Here is a 16,387-nt window from a genome sequence, read left to right as displayed (position 1 = left end):
CCGCAGTGGAGACCTCTCCAGAGAGGTCTTCTTACGGAATGCGCGGGTATATCACATGAAAGGTACAAAGTTCTGTCAAAACAGCCAACAACAATTTATGTTTGAGAAGTGATTCCCTGTTGACGGAAATTGCAGGATGAAGTGGTATCTGCTTTCGGTAAGGTAATGGAAAGAGTTGTTTTCTCAGCTGGTCTAATTGTTTACACTGGACTAAAATGTTAAATACGGTGAGTGATTCTTAATATCTATCACTCAAAGGTGGATCGCCAGCAGATAGAAGAAAGGAATGTGTAGTGTATGTATGTCCTGTTCTTAACCTTGTAAACCTTACTTTTGAGTGGCGTGATTTCGATACTGGCAGCCAGTGATCAAGTTGCGGGTTGATGACGTGCAATTTATTACCAGTGTCTGTGTCTCATGTGCTCTGCTAATAACACCTGAGGTTATTTTTAGAAACGGTTTCAAGTGGAAAGTAGGAACTGGTATTCATGTATTGGTAGTGATTTTGCTGGCAGATTCAGCTAGCTGGTACACCAGAACGTTGCCTTGCATTACGCGGTGTTCTGGCACCCAGCAGGTTACAACATGCTGCTCAAATGAGTAGACTGTGCTTAAGAGCGAATAAAACAAGACAATAACAGGGTTTTTGTGTTTTTCAAGAGTTTTTATAGCTTGTACTACGCTTAGGTAATCCGTGTTTATTATTGCCTTCTGAAGTTTTATTTTTTAATTGTGTCTAACAGCCACAAGTATCGCATAAGCTTCGCCGGTGAAAATGCTTGACAATATCAGAGGGCGGAATGCCGGCTTCCGAAAAGGATTGGCAGACGGGTGCGTACTAGACAGATGTTCTGGTCTTTGAAGCATACGTAAAAAACTCAGGAAATGTGTATTTCTGATGTAGTTTTAGGAAGTATGTCTGAATATGTGCAATTGATGCGTGCTTCGTAACCTCCAAGAAAGACACGTCGCAATTTATCGCCTGCCACAGCCACGGTGGCAGGCAAACTGTGGTAGCCATCAAACAGTGTTCAAGTGGCACACCGGTTTCTTTCGCTATAGGCCCCTGCCACGGAGTAAGTGAGGCTGTCTCATAGAAACACATTTCTCAAACACAACAAGGCTTGATATGTCATTAATTGTGGAATGTGAAGAATGTTCCTTGTCTGTGTTCACTTGAAGATAATATTTAAGACATGTAACATCTCTAGAGGCGGAGCGACCATTCGTTCAATTCCATGTACAGGCTTTCCACGGGGATAGTGCGAAAAGCACCTGTAGAGAGGCGGAAGCGTAGATGACGAACAGAATCAAGCGTTTTAAGAGCAGTAGGTGTGAGAGACTGATGTGCTATTGCCCCACAGTCTAGGTAGTACGTGTGAGGCGTGTATACGAATTGATCAGACACTTCTTGTCACTTTCCCTCGTAGTGCGTGAAACCTTTTTGCACAATCATGGCTTTAAGCACTTGTTTTTTAATTCCTTGATTGTAATTTGAAGGTTAGCTAAGCGTTCAAGATTAGGCCTAAGAATGTGTGTTCAGTATTAACAAATAGACGTTGCCCATGCAGCTGAGTATTGGGTTGGAAATGAATGCCTGTTTTCCTAGAGAACAAAACACACTTTCTTTTCTGTGCATTCAGTCAGAACCCGTTTTCTTTTGCCCAATTGGAGACTTTGTTCAAACGAAGCTGAACCTGCCACTCACACATGGTCAGATTGCAAGACACAAAACCAAGCTTAACGTCATCGACATATGTAGAGTAAAACATACTTTGAGGCATGGACAAGAGCAAATAAATCATTTTGATAATAATAAGTGTGTAGCTAAGTGCACCACCTTGCGGCACTCCTGTTTATTGGACAAATGTTTGGGAAAGAACGCTGCCCACTCGGACAAGGAAGGTCTAATCCGACAATTAACTTACCATGAATGTAAACATTATGCCACGCACGCCAAGGTGCAACAGGTCTCCTAATATTTCAACGCACCATGTTGTACCGTAAGCCTCTTCGATATCAACGAACACAGAGAAAAAATATTGTTCGTGGACGAAAGCGTCTCTGATTTGTGCCTCGATACAAATAAGGTGGTCGGTGGTGAATCTACTTTCTCAAAACTTGCACTGCAATGGGTAGAGCAAATTGCTTGTTATGAGGAATTGTACAAGTCGACAGATTATCACTTTTTCGAGAAGTTTGCACAAGCAGCTTGTAAGTGCAATAGTCCCATAACTCAAAACTAAAGAAGGGCCCTTAACGTCTTTCCTAATGAAAATAAAAATAGCCTCTTTCTATGTGCTAGACATAGCTCCGGAACACCAGATAGCATTGTGCAAATGAAGTAAGGTTTTTCGCGTTTCCATTGGTAGGTTTTTCAAAATATCGCACAACACTGAATCAGAACGAGGGTCGGAATTACGTGGCAGTTTCGCGATGTTTGGAGCTCAGCGAAGCTGAAAGCTTGGTTGTATACTTCGTGTTTTGTACATGTGCGTTCTAGTTTCTGCTTCTCCATTCTTTGTTTGTATTTTTGGAAAGGATCAGGAAAACTTCAGGAGCTGAACAACCGTTCAAGTTGTGCGCCGAAGAAGTTCGTCTGATCTTCCAAGCTGTCACCATGTGTGTTCACGAGTGGGAGTGAGTGTACTGGTCTCCCTGCCAGCCTACTTACCATGTTACCGACTTTAGCCTCCTGTGTACACCAGTTGATCCCTGTTAAGAACTTGTGCCAACTATTAAAGACTGGAATTCATGTTTTTCAAGACGGTGGTGTTGAGGTATGATCATAGAGCAGATGGTGAAGAGTTTGTTTTAGACGAACTGCTCACGCAGCCACCGCCTCGAGGGAACTTTGAAGGAATAAGTGCGTACATCCTATCCCTTAAGTAACTATAACAGCTACACCTCCGGGTGATGGCGCGGCAGCATCTCTGTCCTTTCGGAAGATTGCGTTGTTGCGTAGCAAGCTTGTGTGTGTTCGTTTTAAGAATGTCTCTTGTATACACAGCACTCTTGGATTGTGTTCTTTTAGGAATTCTTGTAGGTCATCGAGGTTTTGAAGAAGGCCTCGATTGTTCTACTGCAATATTCTGTCGGCATATTAAGAAACGAAGCTGCTGTGCATACAGAAAGAATCCTGCGTTGAAGTGAACTTGTCGATTCAGGTGGCAGAATTGCCATCGGGCCCCATTATTGGCTTTTTATTTGTCTTCGCGGGCTCCAAGGAGCCTCACTACTCTCTCGGCACCAGGAGTACCGTTGTAACTACGGTCTCCTCGGAGGCACTGGGTGCTCGAACGTGCGAGCTTGTGGTTCAGATTTTAGGCTTCGTCTCGTGATGTGAGGCCTTGCAACCAGATGAACATGGAGTCTCCGGTCTCGATTCGCTATGAAGCGGGTTAGACGGAACTACTGCCACCTTGGGGGCAGGCGCGAGAGCCAATAGCTCGCTCTGCGCTGGCCGAAGCAGTAGCGAGGGCTGATGTGACTGGTGTGAAGGGCTGGTGTGAAGAAGAGTCTCACCACAAAGTGGTGAGACTCTTCTTGCTTCTTTAATGTGATGCTTTCTTTAGGCTTCAATGTGATGATCTCTTTTTCTTTTTTCCAAACTAAATAGGACCGTGAGTATGCGGCATGATTTCCGCCACAGTTCACACAGTGTCACGGTTCTTTGCATTTGTCGGAATTGTGGCCAGACCATCCACACTGTGCACAAGTTTGGTGGCCAAGAAAACTTGGCGAGCCACGACGATACCTCTGTTATTTAAAACAACGAGGTATGTATGGCCTGTTCGATGTCTTTGTGCACCCAGTTTGAGTAGTTTCTGGCAGATTATTGGAAGCGAACGAGAGTATTAGTAGTTTTGTTGGTGTTTCCTTGTTGTCTGTTCTGGTGATGATCCTTTGTACATTGGTCACATTCCGACTCTTCCACCCGTACAGAGGTTTCGCTTTTTTAGGTCTAGCAAATCAGCGTCAGATACCACTCTACGAGTTGTGTTTATTGATCTGTGTGGTGTTACAGTGATCGGAGTATGACCAAAAGTTGAAAGATTGTGTACCTTCTCAAGCTGTTCTTTTTCGCGATCTTCGCGGAGGAGGTCTCCGTTGGCCATTTTGATAACTTTGTACCCGGCCCAAAGACTCTCTGTAAGACACATAGCTACTACAATGGAGGATACAGTTCTGTCTTGCTTGTCACTTTAATCACTATGTTTGACATGAAAATGGGGGAAGTTTTTTAATGGTTGAAAAATCTAAAGTCTTCGGTGCGTACGCGCTTTAAGGCGGTATGAATACTTAACGGAGGAAAAGCTCTATGCTTGCCTGTTTAATTTTTTTCAGAAGCGTTGGCGCCACCCATCACGGAGTCCAACGAAGAGAAAGTGAAAGTTTTACGGATGCTGAAAAGTTGCACACGCGAGCCGTACAACGCTACCATAACCCAATGTGCCTAGGCCAATGTAGGCTATTTCCAGAGTGTTAACCCTAGTGGTCAGGAAGCTTGGAAGTAAACGGAAGAGAGTAGAAGACAGGACAGATAGATAAAAGTTGGAGATGAAGACGAAGATGTAGGGAGAGAAAGATAGGAAAAGGCAAATGCGGATTCCCCTGGGTGGGTCAGCCCAGTGGTGCCATCTTCGTGGAGCCGGGGCCAAAGGGGTATGTCGCCTCTGCCCGGGGCCTTAAAGGTCCAATTAACCGGAATCGGCTCAATCCCAGGATTCCTTTACCCGGAAATGGCTCAAACACCCATGACTAGGCATGGGAGAGGTCAAAGCCCCACATTAGCTCGGGTCCGTGGTGTCGCTACCCAGCAAACACCTGCTTTCACACACGCCCCTGTGGGGCTGGCCTTCGGCAGGAATTTTACTGGTGTGGTGCAAACCGTTTTTGCTTTGCAGCTTTTGGAGAGAGAGAACAACGATGTAGCTGGGGCAAGGTCAAGTTCTGTTGTGGTTCAAGAGGGGCAAGTGCCCCTTTTGTGCCCCCCCTACTCACGTACATACGCCAGGCTTCCTTTCATCTATCCACGGCACTGCAAAATTTGCTTTGCGTAACCCACGGACGCAGTAGTGAATACGTTATACACGCAGAAATAGTCAGCAAGTATGGGCTTCATACGTCCAAATTGGTGTGACGTGTAAACGGCTAAAAATAAAGGGAGAATTTAAATTAGAAGTTTTGAGTCGGCAAGGCGTTGCTTCCTGCGCGTTAATTTATAGCTGCTTTCGAACCTTAAGCGAAAAGAATGTTGGATGCGACAGGGCTGTTAAACAACAATTCACGGCAACTGCCGTGACCCAGAATTGTAATGCGAGCGTAACATGATAGCGGCGCTAAACACGGGCGTCGCACGGCCACTCTCGATCGCTATTCAGCTCGATTGAGTTGAAGACCCAAATGCCATAGATATATGGCAAGCCGTCAGCGTCTCATAAAAGACGAAGATGTTGTGCCGCAGCTACTCAACGTGTTCGAGCCAGCACGAGAGAAGAAGACAATAGCAAGAACGACAGCGTTTGTGGATATCCATGCCAGAGTAAGGATAAATAAAATATGTAGAAAACAAAACGCTGTACGTCTTCCTGCAAGTGGTGACTCGGACTTCGAACGGCAACGTGCACCTATTCGTCCTTTCGCCAATGCACCCATTGTCACGACCAACTCTGCTTCTTCAGCCCCGTTTATATAGACTGACCATGGACACCACATTCAAGAGCGACGCCTCGCCAAATCCCACAGTACCTGACCCTGTCGTCACTACCATGAGGCTACCGGAGTTTTAGCAGGCGGACTCTGAACTCTGGCTTCTGAGCGTCGAGCCACTTTTCCGACGACACCGGGTAACGTCGCAAACAGCAAGGGACGATTACGTCATCAGCGCTTTACCATCTGTCGTCATCGTCATCGTAAGAGACATTCTGCGTTCTCCACCTCCTGACAACCTTTACGACAACCTTAAAGAGGAGGTCATACGCTGGACAACTGAGTCGGAACAGCGTAGACTGCAGCAGCTACTCAACTCGGAAGAATCTGGTGACCGAACGCCTACGCAGCTTCTGCATCGCATGCGACACCTGATTGGGGACCACTTTGCTGCATTGGACGCATCCATCCTACGAGTACTCTTCTTACAGTGACTGCCACAGCAGGTGCGGATGATTTTGAGTGTATCGTCTACAGAAACCCTCGACTCGCTAGCACGAATGGCTGACAAGATTATGGATATCCGTGCGCCGTTCATGTCTGCGATCAAGAGACAACGTGAATCTACCCTCTCTGCACTGGTCCGCGATGACCGCTTGGACCACCTTCTTTAACTAACGAAGAGCTCAACCGTAAGGTGGATCAGTTGGCCACTGATATGAGCGCGCTCAAGGTAGACCACTGCCGCAACGCCTCACGACAACGGTGCCTAAGCCGCCAAAGATTGCCAAGTCTGCCTTTGAGCATGTGCTGGTACCACCACAAATTTGGAGCTCGAGCTCGTCAGTGCCAACAGCCGTGCCAGTTTGCGGAAAATGCACGGGCCACATGCTGACAGCGACCAGTGCTCCAGGCGACCCGACATACAGCCGCCTATTCCACGTCACGGATCGCGTCACCAAAGTCCGCTACCTCATTGACACAGGTGCCGAAGTGTGTGTTGTTCCTCTTACGTCAATGGTTCGCGGTCAATGGTTCGACCATGCGAACCTACGAACAGAAGTCTGTTACGCTTGACATCGGCCTGAGACGCACGTTTCAGTGGATCTTCTTAATCGCCGACGTGCGTTTACCCATCATCGGTGCAGATTTTCTTTCGCATTTTAAGCTTGTGGTAGACCTACGACATAACCGTCTCAAGGATTCTGAGACCCTTATCACAGTTCAGGGCATGGCATCAATGTTGCAACTCTTGAGTCTCGAGCAAGCACATGCCAAAGTTTCCCCGCCTTGGTCTACTTTTCTGCAAATATTTTTCGACCTCTCTCTTGCTCTATCTCTTGAAAATCCGATACGCCACAGCTTCACTCATCACATAGTGAGAGTAGGAGCGCCGGTGTTTGTACATGCTTCTGGGCTCGCCCCTGACCACTACAAGATTGCACGCCAAGAATTCGAGCACATGCTTAAACTCGGATACGTCCGCCCCTCTTCCGGTGCCTGGTCGGCACCGCTTCACATATTTTCCAAGTCGTCAGGTGACTGAAGACCAGGCGGTGACTACCGCGCTCTCTACCAAGTGATGGTATCGGACCACTATCTGATACCGCACACACAGGACTTCACGGCATTGCTACATGATTCCACCATATTTAGCAAAATCGACTTAGTAAAGGCATACCACCAAATACCTGTCCAGCCTTCTGACATACCGAAGACTGCCATAATGACACCTTTTGGCATGCTTGAATACACTCGTATGCTTTTCGGTCTACGAAACGCCGCACAGACCTTTCAATGGTTCGTGGACCAGGTACTCCGTGGTTTGTCCCATTGACATCGACGACATCCTTGTCTTCAGCACCACTGCAGAAGATCACGAACTTCACCTGCGTCAGATTTTAAAACGACTCTGCAAATACGGACTACTCATCAAGGAACCAAAGAGAGAGTTCGGCGTTTCCTCAATGAACTTTCTTGGACATCACGTAGATTCGCGTGGGATCTCTCCACCGGCCACGCGTGTTGAAGCTATATTGCAGTCTCCACGACTAACAATTACGAAGAAACTACGTGCATTCCTCGGGCTTGCCGACATTTACCAGCGGTTTATTCCTCACTACGCTGCCATCTTGCAACCACTCCACGCACTTTTATCCGATCAAACGAAGCCCAACGCTTCTATCTTCTGGGCGGGCGATGCAGAATCAGCTTTCAGTTCCCCCAAGAAAGCTCTGGCTAGCGCAACGCTCCTCGGGCATCCAAAGAGCGACGCCATCACGTCACTCACAGTGGACGCCTCGGACGTCGCCATAGCAGCAGTCCCCTATTGCAAAAACCAGCGCCATGCCTGATTGTAGGCCCCGTATGGCGCTGGTACCATACGGTATGTTGTAACCGAAATGTCGTAAAATGCAGGTATTTGATTGCTTTGCACGAGGCAAAATGTTGCTAACATAAGGTATACTAGTTTACAGAAGGCTAGGCATTTCACGTGAGTTGGCCTTGTTTTGTTGTGAATTTGCAGCTTAACATGATGTTCAAGAAAATGCTTCTACGAAGCCACTGAGACAGTGTCTTCATGACGAGGAAGTACATAAATTTTAATCTTATACGACAAAGTGTAGAGCAAAAAATTAAGCCTGACCTATTCTAATAAATTGAGAAATTTCCCTTAAGGCAAATGCACGAAACTAGATCAAGTTTGTTTTGATGCTTTAAATTTAGAAAGAGAAATCTGATAGAGTGATCAGCACTTGTTGAGCTAACTACTAACCAAAAAATTGGGCAGTCAACTGTTGCACTTCTTGAATTAACAAAGGTGGTGTAGCCAAATAGAAGAGACGCATAGATAGCAATTACCAAGAAAACAGTTCACAGGCTATAGCAAATTATGGGATGGTACAATATCGGTGGTCAACGCATGGCATTAATGCTGAGTAGCAATGTTTATTTTGCCTCAGGAGTGAAATATGGACACAAAGATAGAAAGCAAGTCCATAAAGATTTGTTTTTTGATTGAAGAAACAATTTGTTCTCTGAAAATGTTTGAACATATGCCAAATCAACATGGAAATAAAACCATGCTTCTAAGTGATTATAATATGTACTCCAGCTCTACACAACAAAATATAACAAATCTACTCAGACGTATCGCCTCCTAGGTGAGTGGCATCTTTAATGTGCACTGGCACCAAACGTGTAGAGGTGACAGAATTCACTGATTGTCTCGTATGTGTCCACTCATCCGGATGGAGGCCGTGATTGTTGTTGCACGCTGGCTGGTCACGATCGTCTAACCACGACTCGACAAGGTTTCTCTTCCGTCTCTTTTGTTCCTGAGCCAGCGTCATTGAATTACGAAATTCGAAGGCATGCCCAATTTTCAAGCAGTGTTTGATGAGTTTTGTCTGCGAATGCGTGATTGCTGAGAATGCGTAATGAAGGTACAATGAGGCTTGAAAATTGTTTTAATTCCCAGTTGACAAAGTGCTATTTGAAAGAGTCTGAAAAAAATTCCACGTAAGGTACAAAAACAATGTGTTTTGTGTTTTCTCGCGGTACACTCCTTGTTCCCTTTTGCATGTGTTTCTGGGTGTCATTGATAAACCTGTTCGGATAATGGTTCCGTTACAATTCACCAACCATGTTTTCCATCTATATGACAGCAAGTGCAGATCAGTGATGTACGCGACACCACATGCATGACTGAAATAGGCTGGAAGCGACCAACAGGGCTCAAAGAGCACAAAGCAGACATTGCAAAAGCCATCCATGCCACGCATTATAGGACAAAACTCGTCAAACAGTGCTCGACGACGGGACATGCCTTTGACTTCAGTAATGCGACAACGCTAGCTCGGGAACAAAAGCGGGGGAAGAGAAATCTTCTCGAGTCATGATTCATTAGTGTGACAAGTTGGCGCGCGACAACAACCGCAGCCACAAACTAATCGACATACCAGACAAGCAGCAAACTGTGTAACCTCCGCTAATTCGGTGCCAGGGCATACTGAGGATGCCAGCTGCATAATTGGCGAAACTTCTATGTAGTTTTGCTATATTTTGCTGTGGTAAGTATAAGTCTAAATTTTTATTCAAGAACTGTCCTGTCTTTTGGAACATTTTTACATCTGTTCCTTAGTTATAGCTCTGCTGCATAGTGTGGTGTACCAAAAAACGTGCTGATAATTTTGATTCGATGTTTTGGATGAATTTTTTTATTTTTGTTTAGGGTACATATCCACGTGCCGGAAGAAGAAAATGAGCGGCAGAATTTCATCTTAGTTTGCCACCAATGCATCTTATGAGGAGTAACAGAAAGGAATACTATGCTGTGAGTGCAATCTGTTTGGTAAGCACCAAAATATATGGAAATTTTAAACTACTAACAATATACTTTGTGCATCATTTATATTAATAAACTTAACGAACATTGCCACCCTGAAAATAACTAGGTAGAGAGAATATGTTTGAGCTTAAGAACTGAAATAAAACTGTAAATGAGCTCGAAATGTTAATTATTTGCCATTATTATAGAGTAAAGAGCCAATAATTCAGCTCAATATAGCTTCACAATTGTCATCTCTGCACAATTTAAATTTCCTCACTGCTGTGTTTTTTCTCTGCTGGATTGTTATATGGCTTTCTGTCAGTCCTGGCACAGCTTTCATAGGATGTTGCAGACAGATTTTGTCAGCCGATTCTCTGCATTTTTTAGAGAAGTGTTCCCATTTAAATATTATGTTTGCTTGATAAGCTATTAGTAAAAGTCTAATCACTATTTTCACATGATGCAGGCTCTCATTGTCAACTGATTGTCTCGCATCAAGACTTGTTCCACGGTCGTCAAAGCCATTACCCTGCAATTGCTGTTTGCTGACATCGTCGACAATGTGCCCCTCTTGGACGTACCCTGACCTGCCGAACTGGTTCACTCAAGTCAAACCACAATGGCAAAGTCTTGAGCAAGGACTGGCAACTCCAACATGCTGCTCAGTTTGCATACGTGAACTCCACTGGGCATGTGAACTTGCTGGCGGTATGGCTATTAATTGCTTCTCTAACGATGATGCAGGTTGGTGTCAAATTGTCATTCTACTCTAAAAGATTGCATTTCCTGTGCCTGCTGCTGTGCCTGTACCCACAAGTATGATTGTACGTGTATCCGTAGTTGACATTTATGGCGTTATATTTTTGTGAGAAATAGGGTACTCGGCCACAATACTCGTTCTGTATACCTTCAAAAAATCAACTTCCTTCCCGACGACTGCCGCAAACAAGTGAAAGTACTTTGCCACTTTTCCAAAGATGCGCATAACCACTCGCTACAAAGTATCAACTTGGAAGCTGAATTCACTGCAAATCCAAAAAAGTTGAAATGCTAAAATTAGTGGCACACACAACACAAGAGATGCATATATGAAAAATACTAGACAGTTATGCAGAGCAGTGCATAACAATCTAAAGATAACTTGAGCTCACCTCTAGATACAAAGTAATAAAATCTGGACTGAATGAACAAGAATAATTGTGTCAAGGCAGTTTATTCATCCAATGAACAAAAGGACAAAAACTTGGTAATGAACTGAACAGAAAATAGTTGCATGCCTTGGGTGTTTGTTTCGTGATTAATAATTCTCACTTGGTTGTGGCTGGGAGGTCACTGTTTTGCGCGGATTACACAGAGCAGTTGCTCCACTGATCGCGTTTCGCTTTTTCTGACCGGGTGTCAGGTACCTTAACTTTCAAAGGCGTATTTTCATGTAATCAATCGGCCACATTTAATGAGCCGCTTTTCACTGAATGCGTGTTAGGCAGTAATCATGAAGTTCAGTTGCTTTCAAACTGATAAGCTTCTTTTGATGTGCAACATGTTTTGCTACACAGATAACGGCAGGTTTTTCGGTTTTTATAATAACAAGCTCTTGTTTTGAAGCTTTTAAGCTCCGTCGAATCAAGCTGTGCCTGAGTGGGATGGCTACATGGCATGCAAATGGCTATATGACATGCATAGTGTAAACAGCCAGCAGATAGGTTGAATAAAATGTGATTTGCTTTGACAGAAGTCAGTAATTTATTAGAAAGCTTTTTTCTAGACATTATCCATGGCATCGAAAAATTGGGTGAACATATAAAGAGACAACCATGAGAAGAATGTGCATCAAGCAGCTTGTGCTCAATACACCAAAAGTGACATTTGTATCAAGAAAGAAACTGGCATAAATATGTTGCCTCCTTTTGAAATTAATTTTGTTCATAAGTTCTTGACATTTTGAAAATGTAGACAGAAGGGATGCTGAAAAAATTACGTGTCTACTTTCGTTATGGCATGCTTTTGTGTTTGCCATCACTCTCAAACGCAGGATGACATGTCTGAGACTTTTAAATCTTCTGCTCTCTAAACCTGATTTTCAGTCCTTTTTTTGTTAGTAGAACTTTCATTGAGTAGTAATCGCATATTTTAAAACAAAAATTATCATCCTTCTTGCCTAATAAATCACCTTCTTGTGAAATAGATAACTAAATTTGAAAGATTGGTCCTAACCTCTGCAAGTCATCCTCTGCAAATTTCTCAGGCCCCTCAGATAGTGCGTCATTGAAATGAGTGCAGCAGCAGCTTCGACTCCTTTTCAAATAATATTCAGCCTTAAATCCCGCCGCGCGCGGTGGTCTAGTGGCCAAGGTAATCGGCAGCGGACCCGCAGATCGGAGGATCGAATCTCAGCTGCGGCAGCTGCATTTATGATGGAGACAAAAATGCTGTAGGCCCATGTGCTCATAATTGGGTGCAGGTTTAAAAGCCCAGGTGGTCAAAATTTTCGGAGTTCTCCACTTCGGTGTCTCTCATAGTCATATGGGCGTTTTGAGACTTTAAACGCCACATATCAATCAATATTCAGCTCTGACAGAGAAGAACGGCAAGAAGGTGACACTTCTTGATGATAAACTGAATGTAGGTGGCGTGTTCTATAAGAGGGATGAGGACAAAAACGATTAAACAGATTTGAGAGAATTTACGCGCGATAGCGCAGAAGCAAGGAGTGGAACGCAGCCAGAACACATCAACTGCCTTATGAAACGATGCACGCGCGGGACCTAAATATCTTTAGAACTTCTTAATGGTAATTATTGTAGCATCGAGAACAAAAGAAGTGAAGACGAGTGCCTCCGTCTTAGCCAAGATCACGATAATAAGGGAAATATGGCTGAATGATGGCGTGCCAGACGAAGTAACAGTTGACAAGTTCCATCATATTTTCTTGCGCGGTGATAAGTCATAAGCCGCTGGGGACAGGCGCTTACACTGTGTGCGGTCTACCGACTTCCGTCATAGCACCCTGAAATCTTGGTAACCTTATCAGATTACATGTCGACAAACTTTAGCATAACACTAATTATGACAAGGTATTTTAATTCGCCATCAGCCAATTGAACTTGCATCACTACATTTGACTTGCTCGACAATGCATTACAATATATAGTGCAGGCAAAGCACTTAGTTGAAGTTGTTCAATAACTTGTTCAATAAAGACCCAGTATTGTGGGCGGTATAATACTGGGTCTTATATTTGTCAGCAGAAGCATTGCTGATTATTCTGTTCGTGTAGAGGAGGTTATATCGAAGCATGAGTAGGTTTTTTTTTTCTTCCACCACAAATAACTGCTTGAGGACTCGGCCAAGGACCAAAACTTTTACCAATTAAATCAGACAAATGATGAGGCGATTCTCGACGGGCTGTGCAAACTTGAAGATAACTTGTGAGACCAAGATGCTTTCACTTTGGGGAATAGGTTTTAAGCAACTGCTCAAAATTGCATTGAACCTTCGGTTCTTATGATGCGTATCAGGTCAAATTGCCAGAACTCCTGAGCTTATCTGAACATCGTTCATTATAAGCGCAAAATTATTGGACAAAAAAGGATAGCGAATCGCTTCGTCAACTTCTGGAAAAAATATCTTGACACTACTTTGCAAATTTTTACAAAAACTAATCCTCAATAGTTCTGGCGTGTTCTCTGCTCAAAAACAAATCCACAAAATAAAAGAAGCGGGTGTGCAGTTTATTGAGCCTAGTGGCACGCATGTCTTTCTAAATGAATGCTGTCATTCCGTATTCTCCACAGCTGAAAGCGGCGTCCGGTCACTTGGGCCTTCAGATTTGGGCGATAGCATTATATTTACTGAGGGTGCGTTCAGATTTTCTGGCGGCCGAGACAACAATCCAAATGCTTTTTTTTGCGCCGGTATGTCGAGCCTGTGTCTTACATTCTCACTGGGATTTTTCGTTTTTAATTAAAGCTAGCTATGATTCGAGACGATTGACGTGTCATCCGGGTAGTGGCAGTTCACAAAAAAAAAGCAGACCGCTTAAAAAAGGCAAACTGACACGCGACAATTCTGACATCATGCTCCTGCAAAATACTTCAACACATACTCGTACAATTATTAACCAATTTCTTCAACGAAATAAACTGCTAACTGAACACCAACGTGGCTTTTGTGAAAACATTTCAACCATTACAAAGCTTACTACTACTATCATGAGGTTGCTTTAAACCTCAACTTGGCTGGTCAGATTGATGTAATCTTTTTGGACTTCAGCAGAAATTTTGACCGTGAATCCCGCACTTAAGTGCTAAACAATAATCAGAAAGTTGGCCTATCATCTTTTAATATATATTTAATTAGGCTGAACTTGCCCAACCACACTAAGTTTGTTAATGTCGGTAGGATCTCACCCACGCACTTGCCAGTTACGTCGGATGGGCCTCAGGGAAGCGTATTGGGAACAATTCTTTTTCAAATGTATGTGAACGATATTACCACAGCTGTGTGTCCTAATGATCAAATTAGGCTGTTTTCCGATGGTTGTTCGATTATCAAAATGTTAGTTGCCAAAATTACTATACTTCATTATTGTTGCACAGCATATAAAGAGCTTACTTAGAAGTAAAGGAAGATAAGAAAAAACAATATGCTCCAAACACAAATATTAGGCAGCTTCCATATTTTAGGCATGTCAGCGTTTCTAGCCAGAATATGAGGTTATCCACTTTTGTTCTAAGCTCTTCGTGTGAGGTTAAAGTCAACTTAACACAGTGCACACATTTTCTGCTTGCTCCACGTGTTTGGTTCGTGCCCTTGCTGCAACAGGGCCTTTATTTTAAATCAATCATACATAAAAACAGATGCTTTTCTCAATTCTTAAAAAAAGCTCATGTTCTCATGTTCTACTTTTTCAAACAGACAACTTCATGCAGTCATTAAAAAGATAAATAGGTTGTATTTGTTCAATAATACCTGTAATGTAACCACAAGCCGGGAAAGGAGGTAAAAATCGCTGAAGACTGACTCACTCAGACACACTATTATTTTCCAACTTGGCTCACTCGGAACGAAAAAAAAAACATTTACTCACTTGGAACTACTCAAGCTGAGATTCGTGATTTAATCTGAGTTTGAGCTAGCCTGAGCAAGTCTGCTCAGCCTGTTAACATATAATGAACATCTTGGACCATGGTGTAAGGGCTCTTTAACACCAATATTTCGTAAACTGGTACTGTTCTTGGTGTCCTGTTAATATGCCTATAATAAGAAGTTAAAAGTGGTTACAGTGCAATGATAAGAATATGTAGTATTTAACCCACAAAACCACTATGTCATTTTTGAGAGGCCATTTTGAAGCGTTCCTGAAATTTCTACCACCAGCGGTTCTTTAAACTGCACCCAAATTTGAGCACATGGGCCTACAACCCTTTTGCCCTAATCGAAAATGCAGCCACTCTAGCCGGGATTCTATTCCGCGACTTGCCGGCCAGAAGTTAAAGACCTTAGACACAAGTGGGCATGGCGGCACAAACAGGAAGAAGGATTCAAGGCACATCTTTCTTGTTGTGCAGCTGCGGAGCTACCAGCCTTCTCAGCAGCGTCATGGCCTGCCCTGACCATCATCAACGCAGTGCAACGTCACCGTCTTCGTCACCTGTGACAGCGGACGGCTTAAGAGCACACGCTACCTGCCGCCCCGCCAGTGGGCACAGCGGTACAAACAGAATGAAGGACTCATGGCACATCTTTCTTGTTGTGTAGGTTGGTGGCCAATTTCTCTTACCTTGCAAATGTTGCAAGACCCGTTTGCAATTGTGCTTCGGTTGCCAGAAGCATTGCTGGAACTTTTGTCTTCGTTACTGGTTTTACGTTTTGACGATATTGAAGAAAATCTAGGGCTGGACAAGGCCATTGTGGAGTTGATCCAGATGGTTAAGGAGACTAATGAGCGTAGTCTTAGAATTGAGACTAACCAGTCCAGTATGTCATGGGCAATGGAAGATCTCAAAGTTTCACACGAGACGGTTTTTACTGTTGAGGCCGACTTTACCGTACGGCTACAAGCGGTAGAAAAAGTGGTTAACGATATTTCAAACATGCAAGAAGAACTATCTGTCACACGCCAGCCGTTAATTTGGTGGAACAAGAGACTAATGAACTGCGAGCCCGACTTGATGAGGGTGAGGACAGGTCCCGACGTGACAACCTGCTGTTTTACGGCGTACCAGATGTCCCAGATAAAAACGCCCACCAATCTGAAAAAAAAATTGTGATGGCCCGAGACAAACTCGATGTTCACTTATCATCTGGAGACACAGGACGGGCACACCACATAGGCAAATACGTGGCAGGCAAAAATAGACCATTCATTGCTAAATTTTGCAGTTCCAAGTCAAAAATGAT

Source organism: Rhipicephalus microplus, chromosome X (genome assembly GCF_043290135.1).
Source record: "Rhipicephalus microplus isolate Deutch F79 chromosome X, USDA_Rmic, whole genome shotgun sequence".
Taxonomy (NCBI): domain Eukaryota; kingdom Metazoa; phylum Arthropoda; class Arachnida; order Ixodida; family Ixodidae; genus Rhipicephalus; species Rhipicephalus microplus.
The sequence above is the reverse complement of the archived record's forward strand: the minus strand, read 5'-3'. Positions refer to the sequence as shown.